This window comes from Hyla sarda, chromosome 7 (assembly GCF_029499605.1).
Source record: "Hyla sarda isolate aHylSar1 chromosome 7, aHylSar1.hap1, whole genome shotgun sequence".
Lineage (NCBI taxonomy): Eukaryota > Metazoa > Chordata > Amphibia > Anura > Hylidae > Hyla > Hyla sarda.
This window is the reverse complement of record NC_079195.1, coordinates 23,838,631-23,858,156: the sequence shown is the minus strand read 5'-3', so window position 1 is coordinate 23,858,156 and position 19,526 is coordinate 23,838,631.

The window sequence follows — 19,526 nt, the reverse complement described above, 5'->3', positions numbered from 1 at the left end:
TAGCAAACATATCCTACTCTGGACAGTTCCTGATATGGGCAGAGGTGTCAGCAGAGAGCACTGTGGTCAGTCAGAAAAGAAATTCAAAAAGAAAAGAACTTTCTCTGGAGCATACAGCAGCTGATAAGCACTGCACCGGAGTACCCCTTTAAGCTTCTTTCTACTGTTATTAAGCTTCTTCTCTGCAAGACAAGCATTACAAGTCTATTGTGAAGGGGGAGGGGGGAGCTGTACCCTCCAGCTCTGGGAGAACTGTAAATTATAGATGAAGGCTGCAGAGCAGAAATCTGCTGAAAAATACCAAGTCTAGTGCAGTAAATAGGTAATTTTATGTTCCCTGGTAGTCCAGGGCTGTAAAGAGGATCACTCCATGGTTCTTGGTGGTCTAGGGCAGTTAAAAGGTAATTTTACATTCGCTCGGGGTCTTGGGCAGTAAAGGGGTTCCTCTATTTTCTCCAGTGGTCTAGGACAGTAAAAGGGTTAATTTTACACTCTTGGGTGGTCTAGGGCAGTAAAGAGGTTTGTTTTATTTTCCCCAGTGATCTAGGGCAGTGAAAGGGTTGATTTTATATTCCCTGGTGGTCAAGGGCAGTAAAGTGGCTCACTTTATTTTTCCTGGTGGTCTAGGGCAGTAAATGTTTTTTTTTTTCCTGGTGTTTTCCCCTTGTGGTCAAGGGCAGTAAACAGATAATTGTATGTTCACTGGTGGTCTAGGGCAGTACAGGGTTTCCTTTTATTTTTCCCTTGTGATCTAGGACAGTAAAGGAGTAAATTTTACATTCCCTGGTGGTCTGGGGCAGTAAAGGGGTTTATTTTATTTTCCCTGGTGATCAATGGCAGTAAACAGTTTATTTTTACATTCCCTGGTGGTCTAGGGCAGTAAAGGGGTTTATTTTATTTTCCCTTGTAGTCAAGGTCAATAAACAGTTTATTTTTAAATTCCCTGGTGGTCTAGAGCAGTAATGGGGTTTATTTTATTTTCCCTTGTTTTCAAAGCAGTAAACAGGTTATTTGTACACTCCCTGGTGGTCTAGGGCAGTAAAGGGGTTTGTTTTATTTTCCCCAGTGATCAAGAGCAGTGAAAGGGTTAATTTTATATTCCCTGGTGGTCAAGGGCAGTAAAGTGGCTCACTTTATTTTTCCTGGTGGTCAAGAGCAGTAAAGAGATAATTTTACGTTCGCTGGTGGTCTAGGGCAGTACAGGGTTTCATTTTATTTTCCCTTGTGATCTAGGACAGTGAAGGGGTTAATTTTACATTCCTTGGTGGTCTGGGGGCAGTAAAGGGGTTTATTTTATTTTCCCTGGTGATCAATGGCAGTAAAGGGGTTTATTTTATTTTCCCTTGTAGTCAAGGGCAATAAACAGTTTATTTTTAAATTCCCTGGTGGTCTAGAGCAGTAATGGGGTTTATTTTATTTTCCCTGGTTTTCAAAGCAGTAAACAGGTTATTTGTACATTCCCTGGTGGTCTAGGGCAGTAAAGAGGTTTGTTTTATTTTCCCCAGTGATCTAGGGCAGTGAAAGGGTTAATTTTATATTCCCTGGTGGTCAAGGGCAGTAAAGTTGCTCACTTTATTTTTCCTGGTGGTCTAGGGCAGTAAATGTTTTTTTCTCCCCTGGTGTTTTACACTGGTGGTCAAGGGCAGTAAAGAGATAATGGTATGTTCACTGGTGGTCTAGGGCAGTACAGTGTTTCATTTTATTTTTCCCTTGTGATCTAGGACAGTGAAGGACTTAATTTTACATTCCTTGGTGATCTGGGGCAGTAAAGGGGTTTATTTTTATTTTCCCTGGTGATCAATGGCAAGAAACAGTTTATTTTTACATTCCCTGGTGGTCTAGGGCAGTAAAGGGGTTTATTTTATTTTCCCTTATAGTCAAGGGCAATAAACAGTTTATATTTACATTCCCTGGTGGTCTAGAGCAGTAATGGGGTTTATTTTATTTTCCCTGGTTTTCAAAGCAGTAAACAGGTTATTTGTACATTCCCTGGTGGTCTAGGGCAGTAAAGGGGCTTGTTTTATTCTCCCCAGTGATCTAGGGCAGTGAAAGGGTTAATTTTATATTCCCTGGTGGTCAAGGGCAGTAAAGTGTCTCACTTTATTTTTCCTGGCGGTCTAGGGCAGTAAATGTACCCCCCACCCCCTGGTGTTTTCCCTGGTCGTCAAGGGCAGTAAAGAGAGAATTTTACTTTCACTGGTGGTCTAGGGCAGTACAGGGTTTCATTTTATTTTCCCTTGTGATCTAGGACAGTGAAGGGCTTAATTTTACATTCCCTGGTGGTCTGTGGCAGTAAAGGGGTTTATTTTATTTTCCCTGGTGATCAAGGGCAGTAAACAGGTTATTTTTACATTCCCTGGTGGTCTAGGGCAGTAAAGGGGTTTATTTTATTTTCCCTTATAGTCAAGGGCAATAAACAGTTTATATTTACATTCCCTGGTGGTCTAGAGCAGTAATGGGGTTTATTTTATTTTCCCTGGTTTTCAAAGCAGTAAACAGGTTATTTGTACATTCCCTGGTGGTCTAGGGCAGTAAAGGGGCTTGTTTTATTCTCCCCAGTGATCTAGGGCAGTGAAAGGGTTAATTTTATATTCCCTGGTGGTCAAGGGCAGTAAAGTGTCTCACTTTATTTTTCCTGGTGGTCTAGGGCAGTAAATGTACCCCCCCCCCCCCCCTGGTGTTTTCCCTGGTCGTCAAGGGCAGTAAAGAGAGAATTTTACTTTCACTGGTGGTCTAGGGCAGTACAGGGTTTCATTTTATTTTCCCTTGTGATCTAGGACAGTGAAGGGCTTAATTTTACATTCCCTGGTGGTCTGTGGCAGTAAAGGGGTTTATTTTATTTTCCCTGGTGATCAAGGGCAGTAAACAGGTTATTTTTACATTCCCTGGTGGTCTAGGGCAGTAAAGGGGTTTGTTTTATTTTCCCTTGTGCTTCAGGGCAGTAAAAAGGCTATTTGTACATTCCCTGGCAATCTAGGGAAGCAAAGGGGCTATTTTTATTTTTATTTAACCTGGTGGTCTAGGTCAGTATATGGGTTACTTTTGTTTAACCTGGTGGTCTAGGTCAGTATATGGGTTACTTTTGTTTAACCTGGTGGTCTAGGGCAGTATATGGGTTACTTTTATTTAACCTGGTGGTCTATGTCAGTATATGGGTTACTTTTGTTTAACCTGGTGGTCTAGGGCAGTATATGGGTTACTTTTATTTAACCTGGTGGTCTAGGTCAGTATATGGGTTACTTTTATTTAACCTGGTGGTCTATGTCAGTATATGGGTTACTTTTGTTTAACCTGGTGGTCTAGGGCAGTATATGGGTTACTTTTATTTAACCTGGTGGTCTAGGTCAGTATATGGGTTACTTTTGTTTAACCTGGTGGTCTAGGTCAGTATATGGGTTACTTTTATTTAACCTGGTGGTCTATGTCAGTATATGGGTTACTTTTGTTTAACCTGGTGGTCTAGGGCAGTATATGGGTTACTTTTATTTAACCTGGTGGTCTAGGTCAGTATATGGGTTACTTTTGTTTAACCTGGTGGTCTAGGTCAGTATATTGGTTACTTTTGTTTAACCTGGTGGTCTAGGTCAGTATATGGGTTACTTTTATGTAACCTGGTGGTCTAGGTCAGTATATGGGTTACTTTTGTTTAACCTGGTGGTCTAGGTCAGTATATGGGTTACTTTTATTTAACCTGGTGGTCTAGGTCAGTATATGGGTTACTTTTATTTAACCTGGTGGTCTAGGTCAGTATATGGGTTACTTTTATGTAACCTGGTGGTCTAGGTCAGTATATGGGTTACTTTTATGTAACCTGGTGGTCTAGGTCAGTATATGGGTTACTTTTGTTTAACCTGGTGGTCTAGGCCAGTATATGGGTTACTTTTATTTAACCTGGTGGTCTAGGTCAGTATATGGGTTACTTTTATTTAACCTGGTGGTCTAGGTCAGTATATGGGTTACTTTTGTTTAACCTGGTGGTCTAGGTCAGTATATTGGTTACTTTTGTTTAACCTGGTGGTCTAGGTCAGTATATGGGTTACTTTTATGTAACCTGGTGGTCTAGGTCAGTATATGGGTTACTTTTGTTTAACCTGGTGGTCTAGGTCAGTATATGGGTTACTTTTATTTAACCTGGTGGTCTATGTCAGTATATGGGTTACTTTTATTTAACCTGGTGGTCTAGGTCAGTATATGGGTTACTTTTATGTAACCTGGTGGTCTAGGTCAGTATATTGGTTACTTTTATGTAACCTGGTGGTCTAGGTCAGTATATGGGTTACTTTTGTTTAACCTGGTGGTCTAGGCCAGTATATGGGTTACTTTTATTTAACCTGGTGGTCTAGGTCAGTATATGGGTTACTTTTATTTAACCTGGTGGTCTAGGTCAGTATATGGGTTACTTTTGTTTAACCTGGTGGTCTAGGTCAGTATATGGGTTACTTTTGTTTAACCTGGTGGTCTAGGCCAGTATATGGGTTACTTTTATTTAACCTGGTGGTCTAGGTCAGTATATGGGTTACTTTTGTTTAACCTGGTGGTCTAGGTCAGTATATGGGTTACTTTTGTTTAACCTGGTGGTCTAGGTCAGTATATTGGTTACTTTTGTTTAAGCTGGTGGTCTAGGTCAGTATATGGGTTACTTTTGTTTAACCTGGTGGTCTAGGTCAGTATATGAGTTACTTTTATTTAACCTGGTGGTCTAGGTCAGTATATGGGTTACTTTTGTTTAACCTGGTGGTCTAGGCCAGTATATGGGTTACTTTTATTTAACCTGGTGGTCTAGGTCAGTATATGGATTACTTTTATTTAACCTGGTGGTCTAGGTCAGTATATGGGTTACTTTTGTTTAACCTGGTGGTCTAGGTCAGTATATGGGTTACTTTTATTTAACCTGGTGGTCTAGGTCAGTATATGGGTTACTTTTGTTTAACCTGGTGGTCTAGGTCAGTAAACGGATCTGTTTTTTTGCAACCACGTGATCTAGGACAGTAAACAGGTTAATTATACATTCCCTAATGGTTTGGGGTAATGATTGTTCCTGTAAGCATCATAGGAAGGAAGTAGGGGGCCTGAACATCCTACCCCCCATGGTCTTCTAAAACAGGCTCAGATTGTCACCCAGCTTTCCTAGGACCAGAAAAAGACAAAAAAATAACATTTTAGCCTTTATAGCAGTGGTCTCAAACTGTGGCCCTCCAGCGGTAGCAAAATTTCAACTCCCAGCATGCCCGGACAGCCGTTGGCTGTCCGGGCATGCTGGGAGTTGAAGTTTTGCAACATCTGGAGGGCCGCAGTTTGAGACCACACTGCTATAGAGGTATCCAGCTGGCTTGGTATCCTCCCGGATGGGTAACGTCACCTTATCGGACGCACCTTAATATCATCGAACACAATGCACATCATCTCCGCAGACAATTCTAATTAAACCAGTACCGGACCAGTACAGCCATGAATAATGCAGAAGGACGGAGAGAGCGCAACGTTCTAATATTAGCACCGGGAGGAGGCGACGCGGATTACAAGAGGAAGCTGGATTGAGCCAAAGGTAATTAATGTTAATAGAACCAGGATGATTCCGTGCACGGCCTTAAAAAAAAAAGCTGCGGCGGAACAATCCGGTGAGGATCATAATGTGCTACAATTCACAGACGTGATCCGGCAATTACTACCAAATCTCCGCTAAGGGTCATTAAAGGGGTACTCCGCGTTTGGAACAAACTGTTCCGAACGCTGGCGCCAGGAGCTCGTGATGTCATAGCCCCGCCCCCTCATGATGTCACACCCCACCCCTCAATGCAAGTCTATGGGAGGAGGCGTGACTGCCGTCATGCCCCCCTCCCATAGACTTGCATTGAGGGGGCGGGGTATGACGTCCTGAGGGGGCGGGGCTATGACATCACGAGCTCTCGGCGCCAGCTCCAGCATTCGGAACAGTTTGTTCCAAACGCTGAGCAGCGGAGTACCCCTTTAACAAGACAAGTCAACCTAAGTGTCTGTATAATACCCTTAAAGGGGGTCGTGCCGATTCTTAAAGTGGTACTCCAGATTTTAAAAAAAATTCTAATCAACTGGTGCTAGAAAGTTAAACAGATTTTTAAATTACTTCTGTTACAAAAAAAACTTTTTAACTTCTATTAAAAAAAATTCTTCAAGTACTTATCAGCTGCTGTATACTACAAGGGAAGTTGTGTAGTTCTTTCCAGTCTGACCACAGTGCTCTCTGCTACCACCTCTGTCCGCGTCAGGAACTGTCCGGGAGACGTTTGCTATGGGGATTTGCGACAGTTCCTGGTATGGACAGAGGTGTCAGCAGAGAGCACTGTGTCTGACTGGAAAGACTTCACAACGTCATCTGGAGCATACAGCAGCTGATAAGTATTGGAAAGATTAAGATTTTTATATAGAAGTAATTTACAAATCTGTATAACTTTCGGGGCACCAATTAAAGGGGTACTCCAGTGAAAAATCAACTGGTGCCAGAAAGTTATACTGTACTGATTTGTAAATTACTTCTATTTAGTAATCTTAATCCTTCCAGTACTTATCAGCTGCTGTATGCTCCAGAGAAAGCTGTGTAATTCTTTTCAGTCTGACCACAGTGCTCTCTGCTGACACCTCTGTCCATTTCAGGAACTGTCCAGAGCAGGAGAGGTTTTCTATGGGGATTTGCTCCTGCTCTGGACAGTTCCTGACATGGACAGAGGTGTCAGCAGAGAGCACTGTGGTCAGACAGAAAATAAATTTAAAAAGAAAATAATTTTCTGTAGAGTATACAGCAGCTGATAAGTACTGGAAGGATTAGGATTTCTAAATAGAAGTAATTTACAAATCTGTTTACCGTTCTGGCACCAGTTGATTTAGAGTACCCCTTTAATATAACATGTCCTACCGTATCCGGATGCCAGCAGCCCCATGTATTATATATATATATATATACCAGCTGAGTACCTGGCGTTGCCCAGTTTTTCCTTCCTAATACTTGTTGTGGAGGAAAATCAACAGAGGAAGCTTTTGACTTCATATCCCATCCTCATATCCTGTCCTTATATCCTGACCTCCTATCCCTTCCTCCTATCCCAACCTCCTATCCTGACCTCCTATCCCGACCTCCTATCCCGTCCTCCTATCCCATCCTCCTATATTGACCTTGCATCCTGACCTCCTATACCGTTCTCCTATCCCATCTTCCTATCCCGTGCTCCTATCCCGACCTCCTATCCGATCCTCCTATCCCGACCTCCTATCCTGACCTCCTATCCCGACCTCCTATCCTGACCTCCTATCCCGACCTCCTATCCGATCCTCCTATCCCGACCTCCTATCCGATCCTCCTATCCCAACCTCCTATCCCGACCTCCTATCCCATCCTCCTATCCGATCCTCCTATCCCGACCTCCTATCCCAACCTCCTATCCCGTCCTCCTATGACCACAGTGTCCCCTATATCTTCTTATGATTCTTCCAGCAGGATAATGCCCCATGTCACATGACATCATCTCATACAGAACAATGAGGTCACATAACTCCAATGGCCTCCACAGTCACCAGATCTCAACCAATAGATCACCGCTGGGATGTGGTGAAACCGGAGATTCTCATCATGGATCCAACAAATCTACAGCAACTGTGTGATGTCATCATGTTCATATGGAGGAACTTTGTGATGTCATCATGTCCATATGGAGGAACTGAGTGATGTCATCATGTCCATATGGAGGAACTGTGTGATGTCATCATGTCCATATGGAGGAACTGTGTGATGTCGTCAAGTCCATATGGAGGAACTGTGTGATGTCGTCATGTCCATATGGAGGAACTGTGTGATGTCATCATGACCATATGGGGGAACTGTGTGATGTCATCATGTCCATATGGGGGAATTGTGTGATGTCATCATGTCCATATGGAGAAACTGTGTGATGTCATCATGTGTATATGGAGGAACTGTATGATGTCATCATGTTCATATGGAGGAACTGAGTGATGTCATCATGTCCATATGGAGGAACTGTGTGATGTCATAATGTGTATATGGAGGAACTGTGTGATGTCATCATGTTCATATGGAGGAACTGAGTGATGTCATCATGTCCATATGGAGGAACTGTGTGATGTTGTCATGTTCATATGGAGGAACTGAGTGATGTCATCATGTCCATATGGAGGAACTGTGTGATGTCATCATGTCCATATGGAGGAACTGTGTGATGTCATCGTGTCCATATGGAAGAACTGTGTGATGTCATCATGTTCATATGGAGGAACTGTGTGATGTCATCATGTCTATATGGGGGAACTGTGTGATGTCATCATTTCCATATGAAGGAACTGTGTGATGTCATCATGTCCATATGGAGGAACTGTGTGATGTCATCATGTCCATATGGAGGAACTGTGTGATGTTGTCATGTTCATATGGAGGAACTGAGTGATGTCATCATGTTCATATGGAGGAACTGTGTGATGTCATCATGTCTATATGGAGGAACTGTGTGATGTCATCATGTCTATATGGAGGAACTGTGTGATGTCATCATGTCCATATGGAAGAACTGTGTGATGTCATCATGTCCATATGGAGGAACTGTGTGATGTTGTCATGTCCATATGGAGGAACTGTGTGATGTCATCATGTCCATATGGAAGAACTGTGTGATGTCATCATGTCCATATGGAGGAACTGTGTGATGTCATCATGTTCATATGGAGGAACTGAGTGATGTCATCATGTCCATATGTAGGAACTGAGTGATGTCATCATGTCCATTAGTGTTGCTCGCGAATATTCGCAATGCGAATTTTATTCGCGAATATCGCATATTCGCGAATTCGCGAATATTCGCAAATATAGCACTATATATTCGGAATGACGAATATTCGTTTTTTTTTTTTTTTTTATAATTTTTATTTTTTCACAGTAGACATCACAGTGATCATCCCTTTCTGCTTCCAGCTTGTGTGGTGTAAAGAAGGCTGTAATACTACTGTGTGAGACTGGTGTGCGAATTTTCGCATATGCGAAAATTAGAATATGCGGATTTTCGCATATACGAATTTTCGCATATGTTAATTTTGTGTATGCTAATTTTCGCACATGGTAATCTTCGCATTTGCGAATTTTTGCATATGTGAAAATAAAACGAGAATATTACGAATATGCGAATATTCGCGAATATATGACGAATATTCGTCCATATATTCGCGAATATTCGCGAATTCGAATATGGCCTATGCCGCTCAACACTAATGTCCATATGGAGGAACTGGGTGATGTTGTCATGTTCATATGGAGGAACTGTGTGATGTCATCATGTCCATATGGAAGGATTGTGTGATGTCATCATGTCTATATGGGGGAACTGTGTGATGTCGTCATGTCTATATGGAGGAACTTTGTGATGTCATCATGTCCATATGGCAGGACTGTGGGATGTCATCATGTCTATATGGGGGAACTGTGTGATGTCATCATGTCTATATGGAGGAACTGTGTGATGTCATCATGTCCATATGGCAGGACTGTGTGATGTCGTCATGTCTATATGGAGGAACTGTGTGATGTCATCATGTCTATATGGGGGAACTGTGTGATGTCATCATGTCTATATGGGGGAACTGTGTGATGTCGTCATGTCCATATGGAAGGACTGTGGGATATCATCATGTCTATATGGGGGAACTGTGTGATGTCATCATGTCTACATGGAAGAACTGTGTGATGTCATCATGTCCATATGGAAGGACTGTGGGATGTCATCATGTCTATATGGGGGAACTGTGTGATGTCATCATGTCTATATGGAAGAACTGTGTGATGTCATCATGTCCATATGGAAGGACTGTTTGATGTCATCATGTCTATATGGGGGAACTGTGTGATGTCATCATGTCTATATGGAGGAACTGTGTGATGTCATCATGTCCATATGGAGGAACTGTGTGATGTCATCATGTCTATATGGAGGAACTGTGTGATGTCATCATGTCCATATGGAGGAACTGTGTGATGTCATCATGTCCATATGGAGGAACTGTGTGATGTCATCATGTCCATATGGAGGAACTGTGTGATGTCATCATGTCCATATGGAGGAACTGTGTGATGTCATCATGTCCATATGGAAGAACTGTGTGATGTCATCATGTCTATATGGAGGAACTGTGTGATGTCATCATGTCTATATGGAGGAACTGTGTGATGTCATCATGTCCATATAGAAGAACTGTGTGATGTCATCATGTCTATATGGAGGAACTGTGTGATGTCATCATGTCTATATGGAGGAACTGTGTGATGTCATCATGTCCATATGGAGGAACTGTGTGATGTTGTCATGTTCATATGGAGGAACTGTGTGATGTCATCATGTCCATATGGAAGGATTGTGTGATGTCATCATGTCTATATGGAGGAACTGTGTGATGTCATCATGTCTATATGGGGGAACTGTGTGATGTCATCATGTCTATATGGAAGAACTGTGTGATGTCGTCATGTCCATATGGAAGGACTGTGGGATGTCATCATGTCTATATGGGGGAACTGTGTGATGTCATCATGTCTACATGGAAGAACTGTGTGATGTCATCATGTCCATATGGAAGGACTGTGGGATGTCATCATGTCTATATGGGGGAACTGTCTGATGTCATCATGTCTATATGGAAGAACTGTGTGATGTCATCATGTCCATATGGAAGGACTGTGTGATGTCATCATGTCTATATGGGGGAACTGTGTGATGTCATCATGTCTATATGGAGGAACTGTGTGATGTCATCATGTCCATATGGAGGAACTGTGTGATGTCATCATGTCTATATGGAGGAACTGTGTGATGTCATCATGTCCATATGGAGGAACTGTGTGATGTCATCATGTCCATATGGAGGAACTGTGTGATGTCATCATGTCCATATGGAGGAACTGTGTGATGTCATCATGTCCATATGGAGGAACTGTGTGATGTCATCATGTCCATATGGAAGAACTGTGTGATGTCATCATGTCTATATGGAGGAACTGTGTGATGTCATCATGTCTATATGGAGGAACTGTGTGATGTCATCATGTCCATATGGAGGAACTGTGTGATGTTGTCATGTTCATATGGAGGAACTGTGTGATGTCATCATGTCCATATGGAAGGATTGTGTGATGTCATCATGTCTATATGGAGGAACTGTGTGATGTCATCATGTCTATATGGGGGAACTGTGTGATGTCATCATGTCTATATGGGAGAACTGTGTGATGTTGTCATGTCCATATGGAAGGACTGTGGGATGTCATCATGTCTATATGGGGGAACTGTGTGATGTCATCATGTCCATATGGAGGAACTGTGTGATGTCATCATGTCCATATGGAAGAACTGTGTGATGTCATCATGTCTATATGGAGGAACTGTGTGATGTCATCATGTCTATATGGAGGAACTGTGTGATGTCATCATGTCTATATGGAGGAACTGTGTGATGTCATCATGTCTATATGGAGGAACTGTGTGATGTCATCATATCCATATGGAGGAACTGTGTGATGTCATTATGTCCATATAGAGGAACTGTGTGATGTCATCATGTCCATATAGAGGAATATTTCCAGCACCTTATAGAAAGTATGACATGAATGAAGGCAAAAGGGGGTCCGACCTGGTATTAGCAAGATGTACATAATAAAGTGTCCGGAGTGTGTAGGTCCAGGAAGCTGAGATATGAGGAGTTTCTTGGTGTCTTCACACTATCGATCGCCTATAGCTGCCCCTCTGCTCTATATCATGTCGCTATCACTGTTCACAGACTAGACCTTGGTGATCTTGCACAGATCAGGGTAGACTATTAGGATCAGTATATTAATCCTTTTATTACTTATCTGTTTTACCGGTCTTTTTTTGAACAACACCATCGAACAGGAAATATTGTGTACCGGACATTCCTCACCTGTAGTACTATGGTCCTCCGATCATCACTAGAGCTCATGTAAACCCAAAATATCACAGCCAGATCTGTATTATAAAATATTTTACTTTTCCATTGATAATTATGCAACAACTATTAGGGCTTATATGAACATCTCTAGATCAGGATACAGTAAGTGATACAAGGCAGCAATAACAAGGGTAGAAATTGGCTCCGATTGGCAACTAAACATTAAAAAATCATCTTTATTAACAATTTACAATTTTAATGCTTTATTGTCTATTATAGTCCAACTCCCATAGACCATAGTCCACCCTTGAGCACCAAAATTATTTGACGATTAAAGGGATATGCTGGGCATAAAAAATGGTTAAAGGGGGGTTGGAGTGCTTTTAAAATAAAATAAAAAGTAACCACACTCACATTCCTCTATCCCCTGAAGCTGCCATGGGGATCGGCGAAAGCAACAGGGACCAGAAGTCATTGAAAAGGCAGCTGCAGGGGATCAGGCGAGTATGGTTTCTTTTTAAATTTGAAAGCACCCCGAGTAACCCCTAAAGCATTTTGTATGCCCGGAATATCCTTCCAATTTCCTAATACATCTTTAAAGGGTTACCCCGCTCCCCAGCACTGGAACATTGAGTTCCGAACACTGTGTCCGGGCTTCTGTGTTCACGCCCGCCCCCTCATGACATCACGCCCAGTCATGTGCCGTCACGCCCCCTCCCATAGACTTGCATTGAGGAGGTGGGACGTGACATCACATGACAGGGCGTGACATCACGAGGAGGCGGGCATGAACATGGAAGCCCGCACACAGCGTTAGGAACTCAATGTTCCCGGACGCTGGGTAGTGGAGTAACCCTTTAAAGAGGTCTGCCATTTTTATCTTTACAGAGCTCCATAGGTAGAAATTATACAGCCAAACTTTTTAGCAGGAGCACCATTTTATTCAGGTCTCAGGTCAGGTCTTGGCTGCATTTAGAGATATGCTTTACGGCAGGAACCATGGACAACATTAGACAGGAGCTGTCCCATTCCCCACATGAATAGGATAGGTTACTGGGCTTGCTCTGTGAGGTCATTCACAAGGGTGGGGGAGGCTGATCTGTGAGCTTCAGCCATTGTCTTCACTATATACTGGTGTCACCTGTAGGGTATCTTTACACTGCGGTACTCCGTGAGCGGAATTCTGCGAGTGGAATTCCGCGCAGTGAACATTACCATCAGTGTGAATCGGTCTTCCGCGAGACCCGTTCAAACTGAGGAATTTCAGCGGCGGACAATTCCACCGCTGAAATCATTCCACACAGAGAATGAACATGTTCATTCTTTGTGTGGAATTCCGCGAGCACTGCATAGCCATCAATGTTGACAGTTCAGTGCCGCGAGGTCCTACCTCCAAAGTATTTTCAGCGTCGGCCACCAGACGGAATCTCTGCTCGCGGGATTCTGCAGGCGGAGATTCCGCAGGGTGAACGCACCCTTACTGTACAGATCACTTTCTTGCAGCCTCCTCCTTATAATCACAGACAGAACAGAAAATCTCTGCTTAGTTTTAGGTTTAGCGGTAAGAATAGAAATTGCAAGATTTTAAGATTATTTAAAGATGTCGATGGTAAAATGGACAATTAGAAAAAAAAACATCACCAAAAATTCTTACAAAATATGTTAAACATAAAAACTTGATTAAAACAAAAGGTCATTTTGTGATGACGCATTCCCTTTTAATAGACACTACACTTCCATCAAACGGCGCAAATTAATAGCAAAAATTTATATAAGAAATTCTGTAATATTTCTTACCAGAGAAAAAAACCAAACATCTTTCTCCCCTATCAGGATCCTTTCCTGTTCCCTTTACCTTCTAAACACATCATTCATTCTGAAAAATAGCTGAAAATAAGTCCATCTCAAGACAGATCAGCTCACTAAAGGATCAGGTTACAGCTAACCATAGAAGTCTATGAAGAGGCAAAAGGAAGGATTAGAATTAGCATCGAAGAAAGACAGAGGTGAAGAGACACACAGAGAAGCTGCTGAAAGTTCTAGTTAGTGTTATATCCCACCCTAGTGATGGATTCACAGTTCATACGGCTCTGTACTGCTCTATAATGTCCTCCATACTGTTGCTGGTTCTTAGGGTGTGCTATAGAGATATCGTGGAGGAGGATCCCTTCTTCTGTGTGTGCAGTGTATGGAGACATCATTTCAGCTAGTTTACTGCTTCAGAGGGTGAGATAAAGAGGTATAGGGGAGCAGGATGTCCTCTTCTGTGTGGGCAGTGTATGGAGACATCATAGCAGTTAGTCTTCTGCTTCTGAGGGTGTTATATAAAGATATATGGGAGCAGGATCCCCTCTTCTGTCTGTTTGCAGTGTATGGGAACATCATGGCAGCTAGTCTCCTGCATCTAAGGATGTTCTATAGAGATATAAGAGATCAGGATGCCCTTTGGTGTGGGCAGTGTATGGAGACATCATAGCAGCTAGTCTCCTGCTTCTTAGGATGTTCTATAGAGATATAGATCAGGAGGACACCTTTTTTCTTTGTGTGCAGTGTATGGAGATATCATAGAAGACGGCCTCCTGCTCCTGAGGATGTTCTATAGAATTATGGGGGATCAGGATAGCCTTTGGTGTGTGCAGTGTATGGAGATATAGCAGCTAGTCTCCAGCTTCTGGGGGTGGATTATAGAAATATAGGGTAGCAGGATATCCACTACTATGTATGTAGAGTATAGACACATCACAGCTAGAGATGGGCGAATCGAAGCTGACGAAATCGAATTAATTCCGAATTTCATGAAAAATTTGATTCTGAATGACATGGAGCAAGGAAGTCTGGGAAGGCGGGTAGGCGGGATAATCCTGAATCACATGGCAGCATGCAGCCTATCAGCAGCCAGGCAGCTCTGTGATGTCACAGCCCTATATAGCCCTAGAAGCCATTGCCGAGGAGGGGCATTTCCCATTTAGCTGAGAGAGCAGAGACTGTGTGTGCGCACTAATCACCGTTACTGACAATACAGATCTTTACAGCGGCTAATCCATTCACCTCAAGCCCGCATTCGTTCTGGCTAAAGAGAGAGCAGACACTGTGTGGTCATTAAAGGGGTTATCCAGCATAAGGTGATTTTAGTACGTGCCTGGCAGACAGTAATGGACATGCTTAGGAAGGATCTGCGCTTGTCTTGGGCTAAATGGCTATGCTGTGAGATTACCATAACACTGTGGCTAGCTTTCTGTGAACTTCTATTTCTTGTTTTCAGTTTTCTTGTTTGCCTATAAAATCCCATGATACCATTTTCCTCCTTCCCACACATCAGCCACCCCACCCATTGAAAGATAAATGAGCTGCAGATCTGTGGTCTTCAATCAGGGTGCCCACAGCTGTTGCATTAGTTGCAGATTGATCCCTCCACCCATTGAAGCAGACAGGCTCCCTGTCATCAGCTGACTAGTGAGTCAGGTCTCGACCGCATTGCAAGCTGGGAAAAATCCGAGACAGCAGTCATTTTGTATGCTGGTAAAAATAAATATTGAGGTGAAAATCACAGAATTGTGAGAAAACCATCACACACAGGTACAGACACTATATTATGAACTACACTAACTTTATAGCCCCTGTAGAATAGTCAAATAAAAAATAAATAAATACCGGAATACCCCTTTAATCAACATTACTGACAATATAGATCAGCACAGGGGAAATCCATTGACCTCAAGCCCGAATCACTGCAGGCAGGCAGGCAGGGAGAGATTAAAATCTATTTCATAGTCTGCCAATTGAGATCATCACAGGAAGCACTCCCCATTCAAAGACTGCAAGCAACCATAGTGCATGCAGAGACATTTCAGAGAGAGAGAGAGAGAGAGAGTACACTTTTTTTCTGTTGCAACCGTAATGGGGTGTATTACTGTAAAAAAAAGAAAAATATGTGAAAAATATATGCACTACACAGTTCTACTTTTTTTTCTGGTTAAAGCTAATGTGGGCAGTAAGTGTAAAAGCTCTCTGTAGCCCAGAAATAGCTGTTGTTAATAGTGATTTGTCACGAATATATTCGGATCGAACCAAATTTGTACGGAAAATTCGGTGAATCGGCCAAATCGATATTTTTTTTTATTTGCCCATCTCTAATGATAGCAGTTAGTCTCTTGCTTCTGGGGGTGTTCTATAGAAATAGAGGGTAGCAGGATACCCACTACCATGTATGTAGTGTATAGACACATCATAGCAGTTAGTCTCCTGCTTCTGAGGGTGTTCTAAAAAGATACAGGGGGGCAGGATCCCCTCTTTTGTGTGTTCAGTGTATGGGGACATTGTAGTGGCTTATCTCCTGCATCTGAGAATGTTCTTTAGAGATATAGGAAATCAGGATGTTCTTTTCTGTGTACAGTGTATGGGGACATCATAGCAGCTGGTCTCCTGTATCTCAGGGTGTTTTATAGATATAGAGAAACAGGATGCCCTCTTCTGTGTGTGCAGTATATGAGGACATTAAAGGGGTACTCCCGCAGAAACCTTTTTTTTTTTTTTTTTTTTTTTAAATCAACTGGTACCAGAAAGTTAAACAGATTTGTAAATTACTTCTATTAAAAAAATCTTAATCCTTCCGGTACTTATTTGCTGCTGAATACTACAGAGGAAATGGTTTTCTTTTTGGAACACAAAGCTCTCTGCTGACATCATGACCACAGTGCTCTCTGCTGACATATCTGTCCATTTTATGAACTGTCCAGAGTAGGAGAAAATCCCCATAGCAAACATATGCTGCTCTGGACAGTTTCTAAAATGGACAGAGATGTCAGCAGAGAGCACTGTGCTCGTGATGTTAGCAGGGAGCTCTGTGTTCCAAAAAGAAAACCATTTCCTCTGTAGTATACAGACCCTAAAAAGTACTGGAAAGATTAAGATTTTTAACAGAAGTAATTTACAAATCTGTTTACATTTTTGGCACCAGTTGATTTAAAAAAAAAGTTTTCCACGGGAGTACTCCTTTAAAGGGTACCTCTCATCAAAAAAAAACTTTTGATATATTATAGATTAATGTATGCAGAATAACTTTACAATTGCATGTTATTAAAAAATATGCTTCTTTCTATTTAATTTTCCACCTTGAAGAAATGACCACTAGGGGTCTCCCTACCAGTCCTGTTAGCAAGCATTTCAGACTCATGCTGGAGTCCTAAACACTACGAGCTGCCAGTCTGCTTTGTTCACAAAGGAGAACACTCAGAACTGCCAGCCTGCTTTGTTCACAGCCTATTTGGCTGTGAACAAAGCAGGCTGGCAGCTCTGAGTGTTTAGGACTCCAGCATGAGTCAGAAATGCTTGCTGACAGGACTGATCGGGAAAAATGCAATAGAAAGAAGCATATTTTTCATTAACCTGCTATTGGAAAGTTATTCAACATTCATTAATCTAAAATATATCAAAAGTTTATTTAATGAGAGGTACCCTTTAAAGCAACCAGTCTCCTCCTTCTGAGAGTGTTCTATAAGGATATAGGGAAGCAGAAGGCCCTTTTCTATCTTTAGGGACATCATAGCAGCTAGTCTTCTGCTTCTGAGGATTTTCTATAGAGATATAGGGGAGCAGGATTCCCTCTTCTGTGTGTGCAGCATATGGGGACATCATAGCTGTTAGCCTCCTGCTTCTAAGTGTAGGCTATGGAGATACAGGAAAGCAAAATCCCCTCTTCTGTGTGTGCAGTGTATGGGAGACACCATAGCAGCTAGCTCAGAGAAAAGATGGAGCCTGCAGAGTGGGTAAACTGGTTTAAAAACAAACAAACCCTAAATAAATGCCCTTGTTTTAAGAAATCTTCCCATAGTGACAGTACAATGGACACAGTATAAGAATAGTCTCCTGCCTTGGTCATTATAAGGAACATGTATTTTATAATTCTACCGATTTGTTCATCTCACAAAATCAACAAGATTCTAGAAAACCATTTTGCATCTTAGTAGAAAAATAAGACCGTATAGACTATAAACACATCGGTGTGTCGTGACAGTGCTCCGCAGGGTGGCAGCGTACCTTTGCAATCTCTTCTCTTCCACTTATGTAACGTAACGGTCGGCTGCTGTATTACGACACTATAAAGACGGCTGCTATTGTATTAAACATTAAGACTCGGCGTGTTCTTATTTCTCTTGGACTTGGGACAACAATGTGACGACCAAAAACAGAAGATCGAGGGTTAAGGAGCCTTCAGTGTTGAGCACTGGGTTTGGCATGAAGTTCCTCCAATCCCCAAAAAGTCCTTCTTCTTGATGCCCATTACGCAGACTGTTTATACATTATGCACCACCAGTTGTTTACTTAAAATTTCCCCAAAAAATCTAAAAATTTCCAAAAATTTTCAATGGCAAAGCGGGTTTGGCTGTTTTGTAAAGATTTTTAAACACGGATAACCTGCAGGATGAGTTTATAGCACAAAAAAGGGAACAAGTCCCTCCCCCTAAGTCCCTCCGTGATACCCCAATCACCCTATCCCAAGGGTCACCAAACTGTGGACCTTCAAATGCTGCAAAACTCCAACTCCCAGCATGCCCGGACAGCCGTTGGCATGCTGGGTGTTGGAGTTTTGCAATACCTGGAGGGCCACATTTTGAAAACAACTGCTCTAGCCCATCCATGTGCAGCTGCCCATGTCAGAGACATTAGGGCCCAACAGTGGATCATGCCATGCTACCGATGAGCAGCCAATTGGCCACCAAAAACTACTCTAGGCTTGAGGTATATTTTGGAAAATGCCCTCAAGGTCCCTTAAAAAACCCAATCTACATTCGGTACATCAGCCAGTCTTCGATGTATACAGGTGTAAGCAAGTTTTCAGATGTGACCATAGACTTGGGGGTCTTCACAGACTTGTCAAAGGATGCATAAGACCATTAGTCCTAAGGGGGGCCGACGACTCCATGAACCTATAAAAGGACAACCATAAAGATCATGGGGCCTTCATAACGATTTTTAGTTGGAACCCAATTTAACCCCTCTTCTGCTCCACATAACTTATCATTTGTTTTCTTAAATGGGGCGATAGATGGGGTCACTACTTAAAGGGGTACTTGACTGGAAAAAATTTTTTTCTAAATCAACTGGTGCCAGAAAGTTAAACAGATTTGCAAATGTCTTCTACGTAAAAATCCTAATCCTTCCAGTTCTTATCAGCTGCCGTATGCTCCACAGGAAGTTCTTTTCTTTTTGAATTTCCTTTCTGTCTGACCACAGTGCTCTCTGCTGACACCTCTGACCATGTCAGGAACTGTCCAGAGCAGGATAGGTTTCCTATGGGGATTTTCTCCTGCTCCGGACAGTTCCTGACATGGACAGAGGTGTCAGCAGAGAGCACTGTGGTCAGACAGAAAGGAAATTCAAAACGAAAAGAACTTCCTTTGGATCATACAGCAGCTGATAAGTATTGAAAGGATTAAGATTTTTTTTATAGTAGTAATTTACAAGTGCTACGCCATTTTATGCTAGGAACGTTAGGGACCCACTCTAAATAGGTGGCCTTGACGTGGCGAGTGGGCTTGTACTTTTTGATCAAAAATGTATACTAACAACCTGTTAGTTTTTGATATTATGCTGAG